The 22698-nt window shown below is 38.3% G+C and overlaps 1 long non-coding RNA gene across 2 annotated transcripts in view; it reads right to left on the bottom strand.

Moving 5' to 3' along the window:
* Positions 1 to 4642: 4642 nt before the first annotated feature.
* LOC140512810 (uncharacterized) overlaps positions 4643 to 22698 on the bottom strand; it is a 203129-nt gene continuing 185073 nt past the window's right edge. For both annotated transcript variants that reach the window (XR_011969925.1, XR_011969927.1), the window contains one exon: positions 4643 to 8540. This is a non-coding gene — a long non-coding RNA (uncharacterized lncRNA). The remainder of the gene's footprint in view (positions 8541 to 22698) is intronic.

The raw sequence follows: 22698 nt of genomic DNA on the forward strand, positions 1-22698 counted from the left end.
AACTGTATCCAAATGCATATGGATAGTAGAGGGAAGGCCATAAAAAGGATATTTTTAGATGTTTTAAAACAGTAGTCTCTGAGATGATAAGTACTTCTGTTTTACCAATATTTGTAATATTGCCATCATCAAAAAAAAAGAGGTCAAGTTTTCAAGGCAAGTCCTAAAAAGACTTCTTCATTTCCCTTGGTACCATGCCTCACTCAGATATTTAAGTATACCCCAGGCAAGGTAGACATCTAAAAAGTTCACAGACAACTGCGACTTGGGGAATGGAGAATTGAAAAAGGCAGAAATATACCATTCATTATACAGACATGGATCAATGGTAAGGAAAGCAGCAAATATGACAATAAAATGTTAGAAATCGAAATGATAAAGGAAGGACAATGGGACATCATGGATTTGAATTATTGTCTTTAAGAGGCAGCCAAGTAAAATAGAAAGGGTAGTGAACTTGGAGTCAAAAGAGTTTGAGGTCTGAATCTCACCTATGAGTCATTGGCTATGACCAAGGGCAAGTCACTTAATCTCTCAGAGTTATCTCATCTCGGTTTTCTCATATATAAAATAGGCATCTAAAATTCTCTATAAAATAGCTTCATTACATGTCTCACAGGGTGGTTGTGAGATATCCTTGAGATAATGCACATAGAGCATTATATAAATATCAGCTATCATTTATTATATATATTAAGGATATGATCAGTAAGCATTTATTGTATTCCTAATATGTGTGGAGCTATCTTTTAAGCATTGAGGACACAAAGCAAAAAATATAGGTAGTGTTTAAATATATTTACAGCTGTGAAATTTTGAAATGCCTATAGGTAGGTGGTACAGAGTCTAGACTGCTGAACTTGAAGACAAGAAAACCTGAGTTCAAATCCTACCTCAGACTCTTAGTAGCTTTGGAGCCCTGGGTAAATCACTTACCTTTCTCTAAGTCACTTTTTTCATTAGTATAACATATACAAAGCACTTTGCAAACCTTAATATTCTGTATATATGCTAGCTATTATTATTTTAACAAGGAAAAATATACAATGGTCATTTTTATTTTTAGTTAAATTTTATTTTATAGTTTATTAAAAATATAAATTTATTTTACTTTCAGAAGATAGACCTTCTCTCCCTCACATCTATGTCCATTAAAAAAACAAGAAAAACAAAACCTCTGTTACAAATGGCCATAGTCAAGAAAAACAATATTGTCCATTTCAAAAAACCCTGAGCCCATCACCTCTCTATCTGGAGTGTAGTATCATTTTTCATTACTTCTGTTTGTTGTTACTATATACATCTTTCCCCTGGCTCTGCTCACTTCAAGAGAACAATTTATACAATGGATTACTTGAAAAAATCAACATCAGTCAATTAATTTTACTTTCTCTGAATGTCTTCCAGCCATTCACACTCACCTCTTTCTTCAGGGAAATGTAGTCAGTCAGTGGCAGGGAGCTGTCCATAGCTGAAGGCAATTAGGTGAGAATGAATGACCAAAAACCAGGGATCCAAAGGACACTGGCGTTGTTATCATTTTGATCACATCAAAATAGAAGTAAGTTCTACATGAGTTCAACCTATTTGAATGCTCTTTGGATCTTATCACTACCATAAAGCTTTACTTCTAAATCTTGAAACCAACTCCTGTTAGATGCCTCAGGTGACCGCATTGCCTCAGTCCAGATAACCACTACCCTCTGAGTTCTTCCAAACCCCGGTCTTTCTCCTGATATATAAACCTCCTCATAAGAGATTAGTCCACAGGAAGGAAATATGTATGGAGAGAGAGACAGAGACAAAGAGACAGAAAGAGAGAGAGAGAGAGAGAGAAAGAGAGAGAGAGAGGAGTATGTCTGTGTGTGTGTGTGTGTGTGCCAGAAGAAATATAAGATCTCTGAGTACCTTTTGGATACTTCTCTAACAACTATTATCAGTTTCTTGCTGTTTGGTTGGTTTTATAACTAACTTTTGTCTTTCTACTTCCTTCATTATCAGCAACAAACTTTTTTCTAGCACTTCTTGGTTGTAGCACAGTACGTTACTAACGATACAAAGAATTGAAACACACCGGCATTGGCCTTCAAGGAACCCTCAATCTAGTTTATTTATCCAAACTTTTTCTCTCCTGTGCACAGCACTTTACTAAGAGTAGGCAGTGAATTTTTTAATTTGCTGATTATTCTTGTTGGGGAAAGAGACAATATGCCTATCAAAAAAAAAAAAAGGCAGCTTATGTGGTATCAAATATGTACTATTCATAAAAAAATAGGATAAAAATTCAAAGTGGTAGAGATCACACTGCAAGCTGGGAATCAGCTAAATTTTAATGTAGAATTTAGCCTTAAGTTGGTTCTGTAAAAATGCATATGAGTTAGACAAGGGAAAAGGAGGGTAGGGATCCCAGGAAGGTAGAATACTATGGTCAAAGGCTAGGAGGTGACAATATATACATTCTGTATTACTAGAATAAGTGAGTTTTCTTGGAACAGAGGACTAGACAAGAACAGAGGTTCACAAATTATGAATCAAGGACCTCTGGAGAACCAAGGAGCTATTATAAGGGATTCAAAATATGCATGCCAAGCATGGTCATTTTATATGCATATGACTTAGTATACTAATTAAGCAAGCAGTATCTACATACACTACATGTATTTCACAGTAGACTTTCCAGAAGTCTACAGATGCTACTGTGACAAATATGATACAGACTCATTTAATAACATTGATACATTCATTATTTTTTCCACTTATTTTTTCAACTAATAGACTGATATAGCAAAAGTACAACACATACTAATGGTACAACCTCTGTCCTATGAGTTATCTACAAAATTGTTTATTTTTAATTGCTATTATTACACTTCAAAATGTCGAAACCACTGATGTAGCAAAATAGTGACTGACAGAGTTGCATGGGTAGGGAGACAAGACTGTGGAGAATTTTAGTGCCAGGTTAGGAAATTTAACTCTCTTTTGGAGACAATGGGGAGCCAGTAAAGGTTTTCGAGAGGGGGTTATGTGTGTAAAGTAAGTTTTTAGAAAGACAAACTTGTCTGTGATTCACAAAATGGATTATAGGAGAGAGGGGCAGAGATCCTAAAAGCAGGGAGACCAAACAGAGAATTATTATAGTAGTTCATAGGTAAGGTTATAAGACCTTAGACTAGAGGTGCAGGGGGGTTAGGGGGAATCAGGGAGGGACAATAGGAATGTACTTCCTCGTTACATCAATAGTGTCACCAAGTTTCTCAAATTTGTCATCTATCTTTTATTCTTCCCTCTCCCCTTTACTTCATGCAGTTGGTGACTTGTCCAGGTTCACACAGCCAGTATGTGTTAGAGATGAGACATGAAGCCAGGTCATACTGATTCTGAGGCAACTCTGTCTCCTATACCATGCTACCCTTCCAGACTGGGATTCCAACTCAATTTCAAACATGTTGATCTTGAAGCAATGGCAGTATATACAAGTGGAGATGCGCAGATGACAAAGATTTAGGATTGTTGTGTTTGTCCTTCATTCTCAAAGAGGACTGTGACATCAAGGAGATGTGTTGTAGTTGACTGATCTGAGTGAGGGAGTTCTGTGCAAAATCACCAGCCTCAATTTTTCCTCCAGAGCCATCTGGGTCCAGTGGCCAGATATTCTTCAGGATGACAGGAGATGACCCAGGGTGCCATGAGAGACCCTGGCCCTTTTAGGTTCAGGTCTTTTCAGGTTCTCACTTTGAGTGAGGTAACATCCATTCAGTGAATAGGCCTCTTTAAGAATTGAGTCCAGGAATGGCCTCTTTAATAAAAAAAACAAACTGGGAGGAGAAGGCACTCAGAGTTGCTACTCAGAAGAGAAAGAGTTCCTATTTACATTCACTCTGAGCCAGGAGTTCCCAAAATATAACTGTTAGGTGGCGCTTGGGCAGGGACCTATTGTTGTCTGATCTCTAGATCTGAGTTGTCTCTTCTCTACCAGAGGCCATCATCAAGATTTATGCATTCCTTTGTCTTAACCTAAAGCCTTATTTTACTCTATTACTTATTATTAGCCTTTTTTCAGCTAACACTTAGATCATTTTTGTTTTCATGGACCTGTGTTTTCATCCTTGTAGGGAGTACCATAGAGGAACTTTCGCTACTGAGGCAAATTTACACCTTCTCTGCAGTTTAGTCTTGGAGAGGTGTGTTGAGGTACTGAGGCATTAAATGACCGGCTCAGGGTCACACAGCCAGGAAGTGGCAGAGGATAAGCCTTGAACTTTGACGCCAGCACTCTATCTACTGCGTCAGGTTGTTGAGTAGTTGTCTCCTTATTAGTTCTTTACAAAGAAGAATGCTCTTTGTTTGTATGCTGAGTATGAAAGCCTCATCTACATTTCAAGTGCTCCAGATTGTGGTAGTTTTGAAAACTGTGCATTGCTTTTAGGTCTCTTTCCTTCTTACCTCTTTGGAAGGAGAAGTGGGAAGTGAAAAGAGCTCTGGACTTGGAATCAAGGTTCAGATCCTATCACTAATACTGAGTTAGCTGTATGTGTATCAGCAAGACACTTAATATCTTTGAACTTCAGTTTCCTTATTTGCAAAAGGGGGATAACAGTACTCATAGTATTTACCTGACAAGGATCACTTGAATATCAAATGAGATGATAGGCAATAAAAGGTGTTTTAATCTTTTCAGTATTATTTGTCAGTCATTGGTCTCTATCAGAGATGCATTTAAAGTAACTGTGGTCCTCTTTGTTTTTTTATTTGCTTCCACAAACATTCATTAAATTATAATCAATTTAATTTAACAAAACATTTATCAGACACTTATTATGTGCAGAACACTATTTTAGGTGCCAGGGGAGATACAAGGTTTAGATGCATAGCAATTGTTCTCATGCACACTAGAACTATAAGTTGTAAGTGGTTGGGAAATATGAAATATATCCAAGTAACTATGATACAAAATAATACACTCTAAGTACATGTGGAAAGGCAAATTGGCATAAGGATAGAGAACTGGTCTCAGATTTAGGAAAACCTGGGTTAAAGTCCCATGGGTGATACATAACGGCTGACTGACTCTAGGCAAGGCATACAATCTCCCATTGCTCCAAGCAACCCTCTGAGACTAAAACTCAGAGAGCAGAGAGGTCATTCTACATTGGGAAAAGGAATTTCATCGTTAGTCGTCTAGTCCAATGCCTTTGGTTTAGGATTTACCTAACCCAGTGACAGAACAAGTGTAGTATGTCATCTGGTTCAGAAATGACTTCATACTGAAATGGGACTTGAAGGATTAAATAAAATTTCAATAGATTGGAGGGAGGGAAAGAAAAGAGCACATCTTAGACATAGGGAAGAATGGAAGGATGCTAGAGGTCTCACAGGTAGACTCTATAAATGATAGGTCTTCAGTTGCTAAGGTAAGGTACTATGGATTCTTTTGTAAATGGTCATAATTAAATTAAGCTAAGCTGATGAAAGATAGTTGAGAAATAAATTCATAAAGTCGCAAAGATTTACCTTACTACTTTGAAAAGATGTGTAGTTCACAGAGCAACCTACTGCACTTCACAGTTTATCTACACTCTGAGATGACTGGGGCCCTATTGTTTATTTTCCCTACCACCCAAGTACCCACAGCTAATAATAACACTATTTATAAAATGTCCAATATCAACAGCATGACATTCTAAAAGCCATGGCAAATTTTATTTAGAACACTGAATACTGTACAGGTTTTCAAGTATAGGGACTGTACATAAAAATCTTACCTTAAGGACAGCATGTTGTTAATGAGAATGACTGCTAAAGTAACAGGGACTTTGTGAATGCATCTGTTATGCAGAGTCTCTGTCCAATAAAATTCAGTATAGAAGCGTTAGTTTGGGCTATTGGCCAGGTCATGGAAATAGGCTCTTTTGATAGAGACTTAGATTCACCTGAAGTTTCCAGATCTGGACACCAGTCATCTTTTAAGTGGGAGTGAAGGAGAGGAAATTTTCTGAAATATCCTTCCTCCAGTGATTGATTCTAACTGAACCTAACACTATACAAATATGGCTAAATCATTGAATCATAAATCTAGAAGAGATATCATTTTATAGATGAGGAAATTGAAGCACCAAGTGATTTGTACAAGTTTACAGCAAGTAGTAACATAAAAGGCAGATCTGAAGCCCAATAGAGCCAATACTAATTCCACATTGCCAGAATGGATCTGAAACACAGGACTTGTGTCTTAATGACTCAAGAATGGCTTAGCAGAGGTTTGGGGGGCATTGCCACACAAGCAGGAGGATAATTCCAAGACATTGTTGGCTAATCCTTATCTCCTCTCAAAAACACAAATATATCAATCAACAAACAGATATTAAATACCAACTATAGGTGAAACACTGGGGATGCCAAGGCAAAAATTAAAGACTCCTTGTTTTCAAGAAATTTATAATGACCATAATAGCAAAAACATTAGATTGATCACTATAAAAAAAGAAGTAGATGAAAGAAGCGGTGGGTATACCTCTCTCCCTCCCCTCTTTACATAGGAAACATTCTTGGCAGGGAAAATTTAGATGAATGAAAAGAAGCAAGCTTTTTCACTAAATTTGCATGCCTTTTAAAAATCTCTTGATCAATAATCTTGTAATGACAGGCAGAAAAAAGTATTCAGTAAATCTTAAATAAATGCAAATTATTTTTGTTGTTGTTGTTATATTGGCACCCTGTTTGTATTGCACGTTTTGTAAGCACAAATATCTATGTACTGAAATAATAATGAGAAATGAATAAAATAAAAATAAAATAAATAGTAATACATAATAATCCAGAAAATGCTCTTTAAAAATAAATATCCCTTCCCTGTACACCAACTGCAGGCTTCCCTGTTGGTTTGCTGTTTTTCAATGCCCTCTTTGCCAGGTTTTCCTAAGTTGTTGGGCAGTCCCTTGGTGCTGCCACTACAATAGTCCCCCTACTCCTTCACCAATTAATTTTAGCTAGAAATTGGGTAGTGGGGGAGAGATCACAAATAAATAAATGAACAAATGAATGAATGAATAAAATGAAAAAAATAATGAAAAAATATTGAAAAAATAAGTACTTACTTATCTATGTACTGAAATTATGTACTAAAAAAATAAAAAGAGGAATATCACTTCTTCAGGGAAATGGAGCCTAGAGTTGTCCATTTCAGTGATGATAGGGGATTAATGTATAACTCTTTGAATTGCATAGTCAGCTAACTCAATTTGTTATCTGCTAAATATGTCTTTTAAAATTTGGCCTTGTCACTTCCCCAATTACAGTGACCTTTTTTTCCTGTTTTTAAAGGGATCATTTTCTTTATAGTTTTATGGATGAAAGACTATGGTTTTGAACTGTTTCCCATTTACCTTGTGAAAATGCTTTTATAGGTTTGAATGTGAACCACAAGGCAAGATCTGAAAAGAGTTATTTAAAAAGTTGCATGAGACAGCCTAATTAGTAGTTCCTCTGTGAGGGTTTCAGAAGACAGGTGTTCTCTAAAATGTATGGTGGTGTCATTTATTGGTGGGATTGTTTCTGTATCTCAATGACAATAATGTACTTTTAAGGCACTATCAAGAAGGTGGCCAGTAATAAAGGTTATTTTGAGGAGGATGTTGGTGATGAAAGCAGTACTAATGGACTATGTTTAAAGAAAAAAAAACCCATACCTGGAGTCAACTTGCCATCCTGAGAATTACATTGAATAGGAAGGAAATTGATAGCAAAATAAGTGGTAGAACACCTTATAAGATAGAACCTTATAATCATACAAGCCAATATTAATTTATGATAAGATGTGATAAATTTGCTTTCATTTTAATGTTTTAAGCTTATTCTAATAATCTTTAGGAGTATAATAGAATATGTCATCATTTTTCCTTTGCTTTCTAACATGATATATTGAGACAAAGGACAAAATCCTAGAACGTTCCTATATTTATATGAAGTTTTTCTAAGTCAAACTTAACAAAAAAAAAGTTAATAGCATACCAAAGGTTATAATGAGGAACCTTTGTAAGTGAGCCCAGCGCCTAAGTGACAGGTATATCTCCTCAGATCCACAAATATAATAAGCAGATGTGCAAATGCAGATACATACATATGCACTGATAACCTCAGACACATCTGGGATCTAGAAGACTCTTCATGTCCACTTTGACTTTGGCTTCTGCAGCTGCTGATTTCCCTGTGTTGTCTTCAGGGCAGTTTCCTGTTGCCATCGCTGATGGCCTGCCCGCGCCTGCCTGGTCTTTTCAACTGTCAACACTCCCAAGTCGGCTGCAGTGGTCAAATGGTTGTTAATGAGATATAGCAGCTGGGTAGGGGTGAACCACTGAGATGGATAAAGGAATGCCGCTGGTGCAGGAAGCGATGCCTTTTGAATCTTTTCAGCCGGGTGAAAGCTTTCGAATCAAAGAGGGTATGTTGTATTCATTAATAAACCCAAGTTCCCATACAGCCATATTCAAGTCAGCAGTTTAACTTTGCATCAGACAGGTGAATTTTCACCAGATTTTACCCTGAAAGACAATGAACAAGAAAACAAGGCCTTAGTTGGGGACAAAACAGCACTTCCTCATCTGGGATTCTGACTGGACTGCTAAACCAGGCAAGGGATGATGTATTTCTTTTTTTTTTAATTTGCTGCTTTGTGTCAATGAGCATGTGTATGTGTGTGCGCTTGTGTGTGTGTATCCATGCTCACAACAGCCCATTCTGGGATCTTTTAACCTTAACTTTTTCTTAGCTCCACCCCCCCAAAAAAGGGGGAAAAAAAACCCTTTGGTTTCAAAAATAAAGAATGAAAAAAGTGAAAAATATGAGCAAACTCCAGGCAAGAACAATTCGCCAATATTGTTTATGTTCAAATAGGTCAGAATCTCTCCCCCACTATCCAATTTCTAGTTAAAATTAATTGGTAAAGAGGGAGGGGGATGATTGTAGTGGCAGCACCAAGGGGCTGCCCAACAACTGAGGAAAACCTGGCAAAGAGGGCATTGAAAAGGAACAAATCAACAGGGAGGCCCACAGTTGGTGCAGAGGGAAGGGATATTTATTTTTATTTATTTGTAAAGTGCATTTTCTGGAACACTGAACACATGGGAAATGAAAATAACCAAAAAAAAGGAACAAAACAAATGGGCCAGTGTTTATCTTGGGGCTTGCTGAAAGCAGCCTGGATAGAAGAAGAAATTTTAGAAGGAGGAAAAAGCAAATTGGACCCAATATCCCTGAGATGTGGAGATATAGGCTTCTTATATTCTCATCTTTCTCCATTTTTCCCATGGTCTTGTGGATTAACTGATCATTTTCAAGTATTTCATGAAATACTTTTTTAACTATATCTTTAACTATATCTTTTTTAACTTATCTCAGGCCATGTTTGTATAGCACAAAGTAAAGGTAAGATTTGCTTACCAGTTGGATCTGACCATAGGGTTACAAGATCATCTGTTTAGATACAGGATGACGTTAGAATGTCGTTGAGTCCAACCCTGTCATTTCATAGATGAGGAAACTGAGGCTTGGAATGGTTGAATGACTTGCCCAGGGACACAAAGCTAGTCAGTTTCTGAGGCATGGTTTGATGGTCAAATTTCAAATATAAAGTCAAAGATGCTGCTTGTCCTTCATTTTTAAAGACAACCAAAGCTGAATATACTGGGTAGCTATGTGACCCTAGACAAGTCACTTGACTTCTGTCTGCCCCAATTTCTTCATCTATATAATGAGGACAGTAATATTACCTCCCTCCCAGGGTAGCTGTCAGGGCACAATGATACAAGAGTTTTAAAGTGCTTTGTAACCCACATGGTACTATATAACTCCTAGTTATTATTATTGTCATATATTCACACACACACACACACACACACACACACACACACACACACACACACACATATATATGTATAATGGTTATCTACAGACTAAAGAAACATAACCCTACAATGGGGCTAATTATTCTTCTCTTTCAATTAAATGTTTAATGCATTCATGGCCAAATTGGATTTAGGCTTATCTTTGGGGGTCCTGGTCTTTGGGGGCCAACCTAAATGCCACAGCTGACTTCTGTTCTAGGAGGCCCAGTGATTTGTTTAAAATTGAACTTCTAATCCGTACAGCTCATGATTTGAAATCCTAAAGCAAAGCATGGAACTAAACAGTCAACAAGATACTAAGATAGCAAAAGAGCAACTTCTCCGCTTCCCTTTTAGGGGAACTCATGTGTGTGTGTGTGCGTGTGTGTGTGAAAGAGGACAGAGATGAGAGACAGAGAGAGAAAAGGAGATATATATATTCTCTCGCTGTCTAGTTTTAGAGGGCATGCTGTTGTGTACCCCCAAAGGCAGAAGGGAGAGCTGGGAAGTCAATTACTATTATCACTGTCATCACCATAAATGAAGGCACTTATTGACACGCTGCACTCCATTTAATAATAAGAGGTGTTAAACCCTTAAGGTTCTGAATGCTCTGACTCTACCATGTCTTATGTACTAGACAAAAATGGGCAAGCAGACAGTGTAAGATCTGAGCCCATGCTTTGCTGGGATACAAGATTTATTTAAAGTACAGAGACAGAGTCATTATACCCTTTAAAAGGCCTTCCCAAGACTATGTCAGCACACCAATCCTTTGTTCTGTCAATATAGTCTAGGCAATAATCACAGTATTTAGAGTTGAACTGGGGATAAGTGGATGAGGAATAGGAGAAAAGTTGTCTGGCAGCTGTGAAGGAGGTCCCTGGTTGGAATCTACAGAAAAGTACCCACTCAGACCACAGAGGTGGTTTTGTTGGGGAGATAGAAGATAACAGTAACAATTCACATTTTGTATAGATTTGAATGTCCACGTGAATGAATGAATAAAATAAAATTAAATTAAATTAAATTAAATTTTATTAAGTACTAACCATACGCCAGATATCGATCCAAGCTCTGGTAATACAAATGCAAAAGTGAGACCATCCTTGCCTCATGTAACTTTTATTCTAATAGTAGTATTTATGTATTTTGCTCTTTAAATAAGCCAGATAGGTAACTTCCAAATCTTGTATCTTTGATGGCATGAATCACTAGGATATACCCACCAGAGAGGGCAACTGGCCATTGGCCTATTGGGGTGTGGAATAAGCTTCATTATATAGAAATAATAAGATGCTACTGACATCTTGGGAATTTGCCTAGCTTGTCTGGCAGTCAGTCCTATCCTGGTGGTGTCTGTAATGACTACTACACTCTCATGAACCTGAAGGACAGAGAATTTAGATCTGTAAAAGGCCTTAGTGATTAATCCCTTCCCCCATTTTTCGGATGAAGCCCTGAGAGTTTAAGTAATTTGCCCAAGGTGTGACAGGAAGTAAATAGCAGGTCCAGAATTCAAGCCCAAGTCTTGTTACTTCAGGCCCCACTACACCAAACTGCCAAGAAAGGGCTCCAATAGTCTCTCTCCCTGATGAACTCACATGAGAGACTTCCTTCACATCTGGGTAGCCATTCCTTCTTAGGCTACTTGCATAAACTGCACTATGGTGGATTTCCTTGAGATTTATGCTTTACTAAGAAATGTAAAACTTCTCTCTCACTTCCATACCAGAACAGTTTCCATATTAAAAACCAGAATTCATTCTTCAGAGCACACATGGGATTTGCATATATTTGGCAGTTGAATTTGACTTTACTTCATTTCCTATCTCCTCACTATTCCTCTCCCCACTAGACTTGTGTGTGTGTGTGTGTGTGTGTGTATGTGTGTGTGTGCATGTGTGTGTGTGTGTTTGGTTGAGGAGGTTTTGACTTAAAACTGAAAATATTCTAAGTGACAAGTAAGTAGCCCCTTCTCAAATAAAACCTGCAATAACATGCCTGGATTACATTAAGGAATGCTGGAGGGGATCCCAAAAACCAGTGTTTGAACAGTCAACCTGACAGATTCCGGAGAGACCATTGAAAGGGCTCCAGTTACCGAGCTGACTTAAAGCTAATCAGTGTAATCCGCATGACAGTACATTGTCTGACTGCAGGAACGCGCTGCACCCTCACTGCAGGAGCAGGAAGCTGGGTAACCTATGCAGGCCGTGCCCCAGCCAGCCGGGGAAGAAAGCAATCTCTCAAAAGCCCTGCCGTTGCTTTTGGACAAAGCAGACCGTGAAGTGCCATACAAGGGCTGAGCCAGCCTAGATTTATGGGAGGGAGGCAAAGGATGTAAAATGGAGAGTGAAATCTAGCAGATCAATTAGCTCACATCCAAGTTCCAGGGAGCAGGGCAGTCATGGGTATGGGTTTCAGGCAGGAGAAGAAGAAGGGTCTAGCAAAACGTTTGAACAAACATCCGAACAAAGCATGGGCTTTTCCAGACGATTCATTTCACTGTTCTCAAGTGTACAACCTGAAAAACTAAAGGAGGAAATGGTTATACCTTTGGGTTGGAGTCCTAAGCCTTCCTTCCTGTGGCTTTTGGGCCTGCCCAATTCTAACAGTTCAGTGTAACCCTTGTTAGGTGGCTAAGCTGAGGCACTAAGGATGATAGGGAAAACATAGGATTTAGAGCTGGAAGAGACTTTCAAGATAATCTAGTTCAGGAATTTTTAACCAGGGGCTTATGGAATTATGTTTTGTTTTGTTATGTTTTTGATAACCAGATTGCAATATAATTTGCTTCCTTTATAAACACACACACATATACGCACACACACCTACATATATATGTATATATACAGATTATTTTATGCATTTAAAAATCTTATTCTGAGAAAAGCTTCAACAGAATGCCCAAAGCGTCCATGTTAAATAAAGGTTAAAGAATGCCTGCTTGACCTTCTTATTTTACTCATGAGAAAACTTGCCCAAGATTCTATGTGCAATAATGACAGAACCAGGATTTAAATCCAATCTTCTGACCCCAAATCCAGTCCTTTTTCCACACTACCAAATGTACCCACTGCTTTGCTAGGCTTTCTCCAGCATGAATCTGACTAGACCTCAGGCTCTTCCCATATTTGTTCTGAACCAAATGCTTAGCTGTTTTCTATATCTTCTCCCTCTTCTTTCTCCTCCTCCTTCATGGAGCTTATAATATCTTCCTTTTCCATTCTTTCTCCTTCCTACTCAGGAACATCTTTCTAATGTTTAAAATCCAGAGTTTTTGTTTTGTTTTCAAACTAAAGTCCATGCTTAGGAATTCTTGATAGAAATTACTTGATCAGAAAAAACAGGTCCATGCATCCACTCTCTGCCTCTGCTTCATTTCAGATCAATCTGACCATCAAAATGGAAGGCAAAGCTGTAGGTCAGATAACACACTATGCGCTATACTTGTATATAGTTGTCTCCCATCGATATAGCCAGAGAGTAACAGAAAAGTGTTTGAATTAAATAGCTAGGGAGAAAAAGTAGAAGAGGAAGAGATTGAGAATGAAAGAGAGAATCTGGGTTTTCTCCTGTTTGCATGATACCAGATGGCAAACAATCTGCATTAGCTTAAGTAGCAAGATGGCCCTGTTGGCTATCAGTCTAGGCCCCATTTAGATTACTCTTCCTTATCTCTTGTTCAAAGCTCTACTTCAAAGGAATACTTTCAGCTATTCAAGTGTGCAGCTGGAGTCCTGTAATGCCATGGAGAAACTCAAGGGGAGAGGAAACATGGGAGCGTTCTTTCTTGTGGTGAAAGTTGAGTTGCTGCAAATTAGAGAGAAGAAAAGAGGAAGCAGTGGTGGCTGGCAGACAGAATAACAGTCTTGGGTGCCATGAAACTAATGAGTAAGGAGGAAATAAGGAAATCCCTGAAGAGTATTGGGGATTTAAATCGAATAAAAATAAGCAAAAAACAAAAATAAGCCAAAGATGGTGTGGTACTCTTAAAGCCAAGAACTTCTATTTAGACAAACTGAACCTATAGCTAACTTTGGCAAAATGACAGCCCTTCCTGTAGTGAAAGTTCATTTGGCCCCAGTAATTCTTAGTGAGCAGTTGATCAATTAACAAGTATTTATTAAGTACCTACTATGTGCCAGACACCACTCCAGGATGTGGAGAAACAAAGAATGAAATAAGCTTTCCATTCTAATGCAATGCATTCTCATTATGATGCAGCCTCTACTGGGATGGTAAGACTATAGGTATGGACACCCATCCTGACCAATTTTGTTTGTGCTACTTATATCCATTTTGTTGGCTGCATGTAGACAATATCTAGAAACTACACAATGCCAAGATGTTGGCATCAAGTTGGATATCAAGAATGCTTTAGGTTTAGACCTGGATCTGTATCCTGGCTCTTATACTGTCTTAAATAAGTCCGAGTCTCTAGACTTTATCCCATCATCTCTAAAATGAGGGGCATTGGAGTAAATGGGCCCCAATGTCCCTTCCAGGTCTAAATCCTATAATACTAACACACATCCTTAACCTTTTTTATGTCATGATTCCCTTTGGCAGCATGGCAAGGCCTATGGGCTCGTTCTGTGAGAATGATGCTTTTAAATGCATAAAACATGATATTGTACAAAGGATTACAAAGGATCAAAATATAGTTATCAAAATTAATGGGAAAAAACATTTCACAGACTCCTGGTTAAAGATCCCAGCATTATAAGAAAAATTAATCTTAATAATGACTTATATTTATAAAATATTTTAAAGCTTACAAGGCATTTGGCATTTGAGCCATGAAACAACCATGCAAGGTAGATACCAGAGGTATACAATTATCTCCTAATAATGGAACTAAGGCACAGAGACTTGCTCATGATTAAAGATTTAGAAAGTGTTAGGGTATAAGATTTGAACTCAGGTTTTCCTAACTCTGTAACTAACATTCACTGTGTGCCAAGCACTGTGCTATCTATTGGGGCTACAAATAGATCAGTGAGACGGTTCGCACTCTCAAGGAATTCACTCTCTAAATAGTAAACACAACGCACAATGGAAAGTGCACATTCAGGGAGAGTGGCAAGGCCTGGCAGTCTTAGAACAGATCCATCTAATGTGCCATGATGCCTCCTTCCTATATACCAGGAAGATGAAAAAACAAAAAAAAACAAACAAAAAAAAACCATAATGAGCTCTCTGGGAACAGGGAAATAACCTCCATAAAGTAGAAAATGAAGCATATTTATCATTATTTATTGGACCTTAATAATATGTTAAGAGGTAACATAGAAGATTAGAGAGTAGTCTTTGGAGTTAGGAAGACATGTATTCAAGTCATATCTCTGACGCAGAACATCTCTAACCCTGGGAAAGACTTCTTGTTTCTCAGGCAACTCTCACACTCTAGATTACAGAGCAGATGCTGGTTTCCTTTGTTGAGTGCATCAATTTCCTCCTTGCAAGTTCCTTATATCTCAGAAATCACAATTGCATCTAAAAAAAATCCACCTTTATGTTCAGCCCTAGTGGGGCAGGCACACAAGGCAGGTAGGTGGTGCAGTAGATAGAGAGCTTCAGGCCTGGAGTCAAGAAAGTTCATATTGTTGAGTTCAAATCTAGCCTCAGACATTTACTAGGTATGTGACCTTGGGCAAGTCACTTCATCCTGTTTGCCTCAGTTTCCTTATCTGTAAAATGATCCAAGAAGGAAATGGCAAAGCACTCCAAAATCGTTGCCAAGAAAACCCCAAATGGTGTCATACAGAGTCAGACAAAACTGAAAAATGACTGAACATCAAAAGGTATATGGGATCCAGCTTGAGCCATACCAGGTAAAGTGAAATAGTAGAAAAGGGATATTCTATTTTTCAATGAAGTATTATAATTTATCCTAATATAAATAAATATGATAAATAAAATGATCAATGGGAAGATCTATGACTTCAAGGCACTACATTTTCTAGTGCTGTGACACCCAGGAAGTTCTCTGTAGAAAAATGCCCATCTGTTGGAAGCAGTTTCTTTAATTCCTCCACCTTAGCCTTGTGTTGTGTTCCTCTCAGACCAGTGTCTTTGACAGTGAAGTGATAGATTGTTTTCCAACACACTGTCTTGATGTATCTGATAACCTTTGCCCAGTAATACACACAGCTTGAGGATGATGTCATCATACAAAATGTTTACTTTGCAGGTCAATTTCTAAGAATCCATTCTTTACTTCCACACCCTTTTTTAAACTTGTCTAATGTTTCTAGCCACAGAAGCCATCGGCTTCTCAACAGGCAGATACCAAAAGAGGGGAGGAGACTTTTCCCAGAGTCAACCATAACAGTTTCCCCAAGTCAGGTAACACTTCAGGGAATTCCAACAAAAACCAACACTTTCTTTCAATTTCTACAATCTGATTGGTAAATCAAGATATAGAATGGTTGGGACATAAGAGCTACTGGATAAAAAATTGTGGGGTGTGAATGAATGAATGAAAAGGCATTTGTCAAACATTTACCACATGGCAATCACTGTTACCCACTAGGGATACACATATAAAAGTAAGACAGTCCCTTCTCTCAAGGACTTCACACACTGAAAGCATGAATAGGAGGGTTCAGCTTAAAGGAGTCTAGAAAAGACTAATGGTCCTCAGGGTGCATTGGCAGATCAGAGGGCAATGCTTAGAGGTCTATTCAATCAAGTGGCAGGGCAAATGATAAAGCTTATGAATGGCAAGATTTTGTTTTCTCCATTTAATTTTTGTACTTCTTTTTCCATTCGACCAATTTTCCCAGTTAGGTTTTGGGTTTCCTTTTCCATCTGATCAATTTTCCCAATTAGGTTTTGGGTTTCCTTTTCCATTTGATTAGCTCTTCCTTTTAGGGAATTATTCTCTCCAGTTAATTTTTGAACTTCCTTTTCCATTTCTTCAATTTTCTTTTTCAGGGTGATGTTCTCATCAGTGAATTCTTTTTTTATAGTTTTAAAATCATTGGCCAGTTTTTCTTTTATATCCTTCTTCAGACGTTCCAGGTAATCTAGTTGTGCTTGCGAGAAGTTCATAGTCCCATCTGAGGTTTCAGATGGAAGTACAGTCTCAGCTCTAACCTCTTTGGTGTTTGTGTTTTGGTCCTTATCCCCATAGAAAGATTCTATGGTTTTTTCACTTTTCGTCTGCTTTTTCCGATTCATGATGTTGGCTGAGTGTTGTGGCTTTTGGTTCTTTCAGTCAGAAGGTACAGATCTTTAAGTTGAGCTGATGTGTGTCTGGGCTAAAAGCAGGCTTTTGTTTTTTGTTTCCCCGATCAACCCTGGGGTTAGCTTGTTAGGTGTGTGGGAGGTGTGGTCTGGTCTCAGGATATCTCCTCAGCTGACTTGAGGCAAAGGCAAGGTCAGGGGATGGTGATCCCAGCTTCCCTATTGTCTTCCCTTTTCCCCTGGAGGGCTGGGGCACGCCTAGAAGCTAACGTGTGTTCCCGCCCCTCCTGGGGCTCGTCTCCCGGCTCTGAGGCTTGCCTGGGTCTCAGTGCGAATTTTCTCTGCCCTGGGTCGTCTGTCCCTCCAGATCGCCTCCACCACAGTAGGAAGAATCCCCCTTTGCCACTTTTCCAGCCTCTGGTGTTATGAGACCACCTGCCCCCTTCTGCTGTTCCTGCTGATCCAGGATTAATCTGGGGAAGAATTTTATGGTTCCCTCACGGTCATCAGGGGGGAGGAGAGAGCACTTACTGATCACTCTGCCATCCCAGTTCCTGGAAGTTCAAGTAGTGACCCACCGAAGTCCGTCTTCAGGCTGAAGATTTCAAGGGCTGCTGCGCTGATGTCTGGCACTCAGCGGCTCTCACCGGCTCGGCCTGGCTTATCTCCTGCTCCGCTGGTCTCGCCCGCCACTCTCGGGCTCCTCTGGTCCCCTCCGCCCTGCCGTGATGACCGCGCTGCGCTGTGCGCCGGGGTCTTACCCCCGTGGAACAGATCCCTCCCGTGGACCCTCCGGTCCAGCCTGGGCTCCGAATCCGTCAAAGTCCGTCACCCACTGGATTCTACACCTCCAAAGTCTGGTCAGACTCTCCCCCCAGAGATATCCAGAGGAGTTTTTCCAGGAGCTTAGGTGAGTCGTTGCTTTCACTCCGCCATCTTGGCTCCTCCAAGATTTTGTTTTCAAACAGTTACCACTCACAGATTGGCCCATCTCTTTATAGTGGGAGGTTTAGGAGTCTTCCATCCCATCACAATTCTTAGCAATCAGTTTTGATGTATTGGATGATACAGAATATTTGACTATCTTTTCTTCCCCTCAGGATGATGTAGTTTTTCATCCTCAGAGTAGGTCAAGAGGCAGAAAATGAAAGGAAGAGTCTGGAGTTATCACAGTTACTTCTCATTGCATAGTCAGACAAACTGGATAAGTTGGGTCAAAATCCACTTAACAGTTGAGTTATCCAAATTAACTTTATTTTTATTAGAGAAAACATATAATTGCCTTGAAATGCTTCTGATTCATTTTTGTGCTCAGTGCATAGAGTTTATTGTGAAAGCAGGTAACCTTTTCCTATATATGACCCTGTAATGGACATTGCTTTTGGGAGGGATACCAGGGTTTAATTGATTCCTCTTCTCATGCACCAAATTCTATTGATTGTTTTTAAGCAAGTAATTAATAAGATTCTAGGACAGGCCAAATCTCACTCAATAATTAGAGATAGATTTGCTGAGGAAAGGTTAGAAAGACATGATAAATGCTAACTAATAGTCGGATGTTGGGGCAAGTATAAGTATGCAAATGAATAAAAAATGTTTTCAATAAGCTAAAGACAGAATTCTTAACAATTCAATTGAATTGAATAAGAATTTATTCTCATTGAACCTGAATGTGTAAGGTACTTTTCTAGGTTTTGGGAATGTAAAACCCAACATGAAAAATAATCTCAAAGAAGGAAGGGTGAAAAATGGACACACATATGTAAATAAACACAGTACAAGATATTGAAAGAAGCCCCTTGAGGGACTGGAGGAGGAGCTGATTGTGAAATTTTCGATGTGATTATTTACACTGTAGAAATCAGTAAACATTACAAATTAGGGCTTGATTTATTGTAATGTTGATTGTCTAGACTTAAGAAAGGGATGGGGAAAATATCATTAATGTAAATTAAACTTTAAAGTATGTCCTTCATCCCATTTTTCCCCAGAGACCCTGTTGTTAAACATTTACCAGCATACTCCTGGAAAAGATGAAGTAGCAGCAAATCAGATGGATAAGGAGGAAGGTGGTGGGGAGCTTACCATGGTGGGGGGCAAAGGAGAAAGGGAATAAGCATTTGCACAGTACCTACTATGGGCCAGGCACTGTGCTGAGCACTTTGGTAAATATTAGTCTCATTTGATTCTCCCTACAATCCTATAATTATTTTAATTTTATAGTTGAGGAAACTGAGCAAACAGGTTAACAGGGTCACACAGTAAATGTACGAGGATGGATTTAAAGTCAGGTCTTCCTGATTCTAGACCCAGAGTCACTGAACCACCAACTCCTTCTATCTGCATAAAACAGTGATCTCTCATCTTTTTTAATCACACACTATTCTCAATGAAAGGTTTGATCACAACTCCTATGTGTGTGTTTTATTTTTAAATTGAACATGCAAAATAGATATTAAAAAGGATGAAATAAAGACAAAATAATATTTGATGGAGTGTTGAGTTTACTGCAGAGGAGAGTGACAGGTTTAGGTTTATCATTTTTATAACACGCTCTGGAAATAGACTGTAATCTGGGCCCAGAGTTGAATAGAAGGAGATCCCATTGGATTGCACTGAGAAATCACAGTGTTTTCCAATGTGCTTTGTACAGTATAGGTGCTTAAAACATTTTTGTTGAATTGCTTCTTACTCCAGGTTCATGTCTTTAGCATAATTATTCTCTCAATGAAGCTATATGGCTAATTATGAAACATTAAGACCCTAGAAGAATCAAGGTGGCAAGCAATTCAAAGGTCAATTGAAAGATACGAGATGGGTTAAGTAAGCTGTAGTATATTACCAATGGTGATGACTTACAGGATCACCATCAGTAATGTGCTATATAATGATATATCATCATGACTAGTAATAGTGGTTATCATGTGGTCATAAAACATTACATCAGTAATACATATATATGTATATATATATATATATATAACTAGAAAAAGCAGTAAACTACTCATATAATGAGGAGAAGTAAGTTGGCATAATTGATAGAGTGATGGGCCTGGAATCAGAAGACTTATCTTCCTGAGTTCAAATCTGGCCTCAAACATTAACTGTATGACCCTTGGTGAGTCACTTAACCCTGTTTGCCTCATTTTCCTCATCTGTAAAATGAGTTAGAGAAGGAAATGGCAAACTACTCCAATATTTTCGCCATGAAAACTTCACATGGGGTCATGAAGTCAGCCACAACTGAAACAAGTGAACAACAGGTCATAAAATGAAAGTGAAGCAGAAAGCCTAAGTAATACACTGATATCTGTTAACTATGTAGGAAGCCAAACCTCCTCTTAGTTTCTCTATCCTTCCTCTCATGAAAGATTTTTGGACAGACATAGAAGAAAATCACACAGGACGAGATGGGAATGGATGGGCTGCCATCTACACTGGTAAAAAGAATGAAAATTTGCATGGATCCACAGAATTGACAAAATATTGTTTTGACAGGATCCAGTTGAGAGAGAGAAGTGTTATTGCACCAAAATATTCTGAATAGGTAGAAGGTAATGAAGAGACAGCATAATAGAGTGGTTCCAGAGTTAGAGCCCCTAGGTTCAAATAATTTCTCCAATGATTACTGGCTCTATGTTCTTAAGCAAGTCCCTAGACTCCCCCTAGACCTCAGTTTCTTAATCTGTAAAATGAAAAGTTTTAACCTAATAGCCTCTGAGGTGCATCCAGTTCTAGATCTATGCTCCTAAGGTGTCATTCAATAACTATACAATTGCTTAAGATAACTAAGCAGGAAGGTTGATAACAGCCTAACAGGTATAATAACCCCATTTCATTTTCTTGTAAAAACACTTTACTAAAACCCTTCTACCATGGCTAGTGTAGCCAGATGTCTTTCCAATAGATAACCATTGACTAAACCTCAACCATCATCAATCATGAAGATGGCCAACAACTCAGAGTGGTCATGTTGGTGGGGAGGGAGGGAGTCCTGTTTAGTTGCCACCAATAGACACACTTATAAAAGTAATATTTCTTTTGGCTTCTCAGACTATATTATATTCACTGAAGAGATTTTCTAGTACAGACATGCTCCATTTTAGGAAAACCAGTATGCAAAAGCTCAAATTTTATAAAATAGATCATTTAAAAGGTGAGCACAAAAAAAAGACTATTTGCTTTACGAAAGAATACATTACAGGGTTCCTTCTGAGCCACATGTTCACTGAAAATACAATTTACTCTGCAAAACACCAATTACAAATAACATATTCAGAGTACAACCACTGTATAAGGCAATAAGCACCTTTAATGCAGGTCCTTCATGAATACTCTGGGTTCACAAATCATTCTGCATAATACTCAGACAGTTAAGGAAGAACAGTCTAGTAGCGTCCAAATATTAGATCTTAAAGACATTGAACCACATCCTCTCTCTCTCTCTCTCTCTCTAGACTTTCACAGCAAATCCACTAACCCCTAAACTCTAAGAAAATCAAGTATCTCTGTTCACTTTATTTTTAATGAATATATAAAACATTGACTCTAACCTGTATACAAATTACTTAACAGTAAAAGTTCAATTGTAGTATCCCATCTTCTTTTTTTTTTTTTTATCTAGAGAGAATTTCATTTTCAAGTATCCAAGAATATTAAAACTATTCCAAGTATTTCAAGAGAACTTTTGGCCCATACCACCCAAGTTCAATAGCTAACTGTTGCTGCCACCTATAGGCTCAATCTGAAGGGGAAGAAGATGTGGGCCTTACACCAAAGCCTTGCTGATCCCAAAGCCTGACTCAAGCAATTAAGGCACGTTTCTTTTCAGAGAAACAGAAATAATTAGTATTCATAGCTGTAGTCATAGAATCAGGATATGACTTAAACATTAGATTAGCTTGATCTGCCATGACCCCATAAATGATATAAACCTTTGCAACCTTTCCATTCCTAAAGCTATCTTAATTAGACCTAGTTAATCAGAATAACCAATCCTTCAGTCACATTCAGTTCTGAAAGTCATAAAAGAATGGTGAATATCAAAATAAGTGACATAAAAATATTATCTCCTGACTCTGTTACTGTATCACAAAGGAAAATGCATATTTCAGAAGGAATTCTTATTCTTTTGAAGTTATTAAATGATCTTCATGTTTAAAAAAAGATAGAAAAGGAAGTAAAATATTGGGTCTTCAAAAAAGTTGTTAAAAAAGCATGAAATTCAATTGTGTCCACAATCAAAGAAAAACTTGGTTTGTAAGAATTGACCTTCTAGTATCAATTGGCTTTGTGACCTTGGACAAGTCTTTGACTCTTCTGAAGCCTTGTAAAGTGAGGAGGTGGATTAGATGATCTCTAAGGTTCCTTTTATTCCTTTTATCTTTTTCTGAGCTATTTGACCTTTCCTACTCTCCTTGATTCTCCACACTTCTAGATTTGCACTAGACATGTTTTGGGGAAGGGAAGGAAAACAGGTCAGTGGTCACCCAGGGTGCTTTCCTAGCACACCCACTCCTCCCCAGGGCACTCTATATGTACCAAGATCATTCATTTCTGATCTGTCCCTATTCTTACAGTCCTGAGCAGCTGTTCCTGCTCTTTCAGTGGTGACCAGATC

This window comes from Notamacropus eugenii, chromosome 6, assembly GCF_028372415.1.
Source record: "Notamacropus eugenii isolate mMacEug1 chromosome 6, mMacEug1.pri_v2, whole genome shotgun sequence".
In the NCBI taxonomy this organism is placed as follows: Eukaryota; Metazoa; Chordata; class Mammalia; order Diprotodontia; family Macropodidae; genus Notamacropus; species Notamacropus eugenii.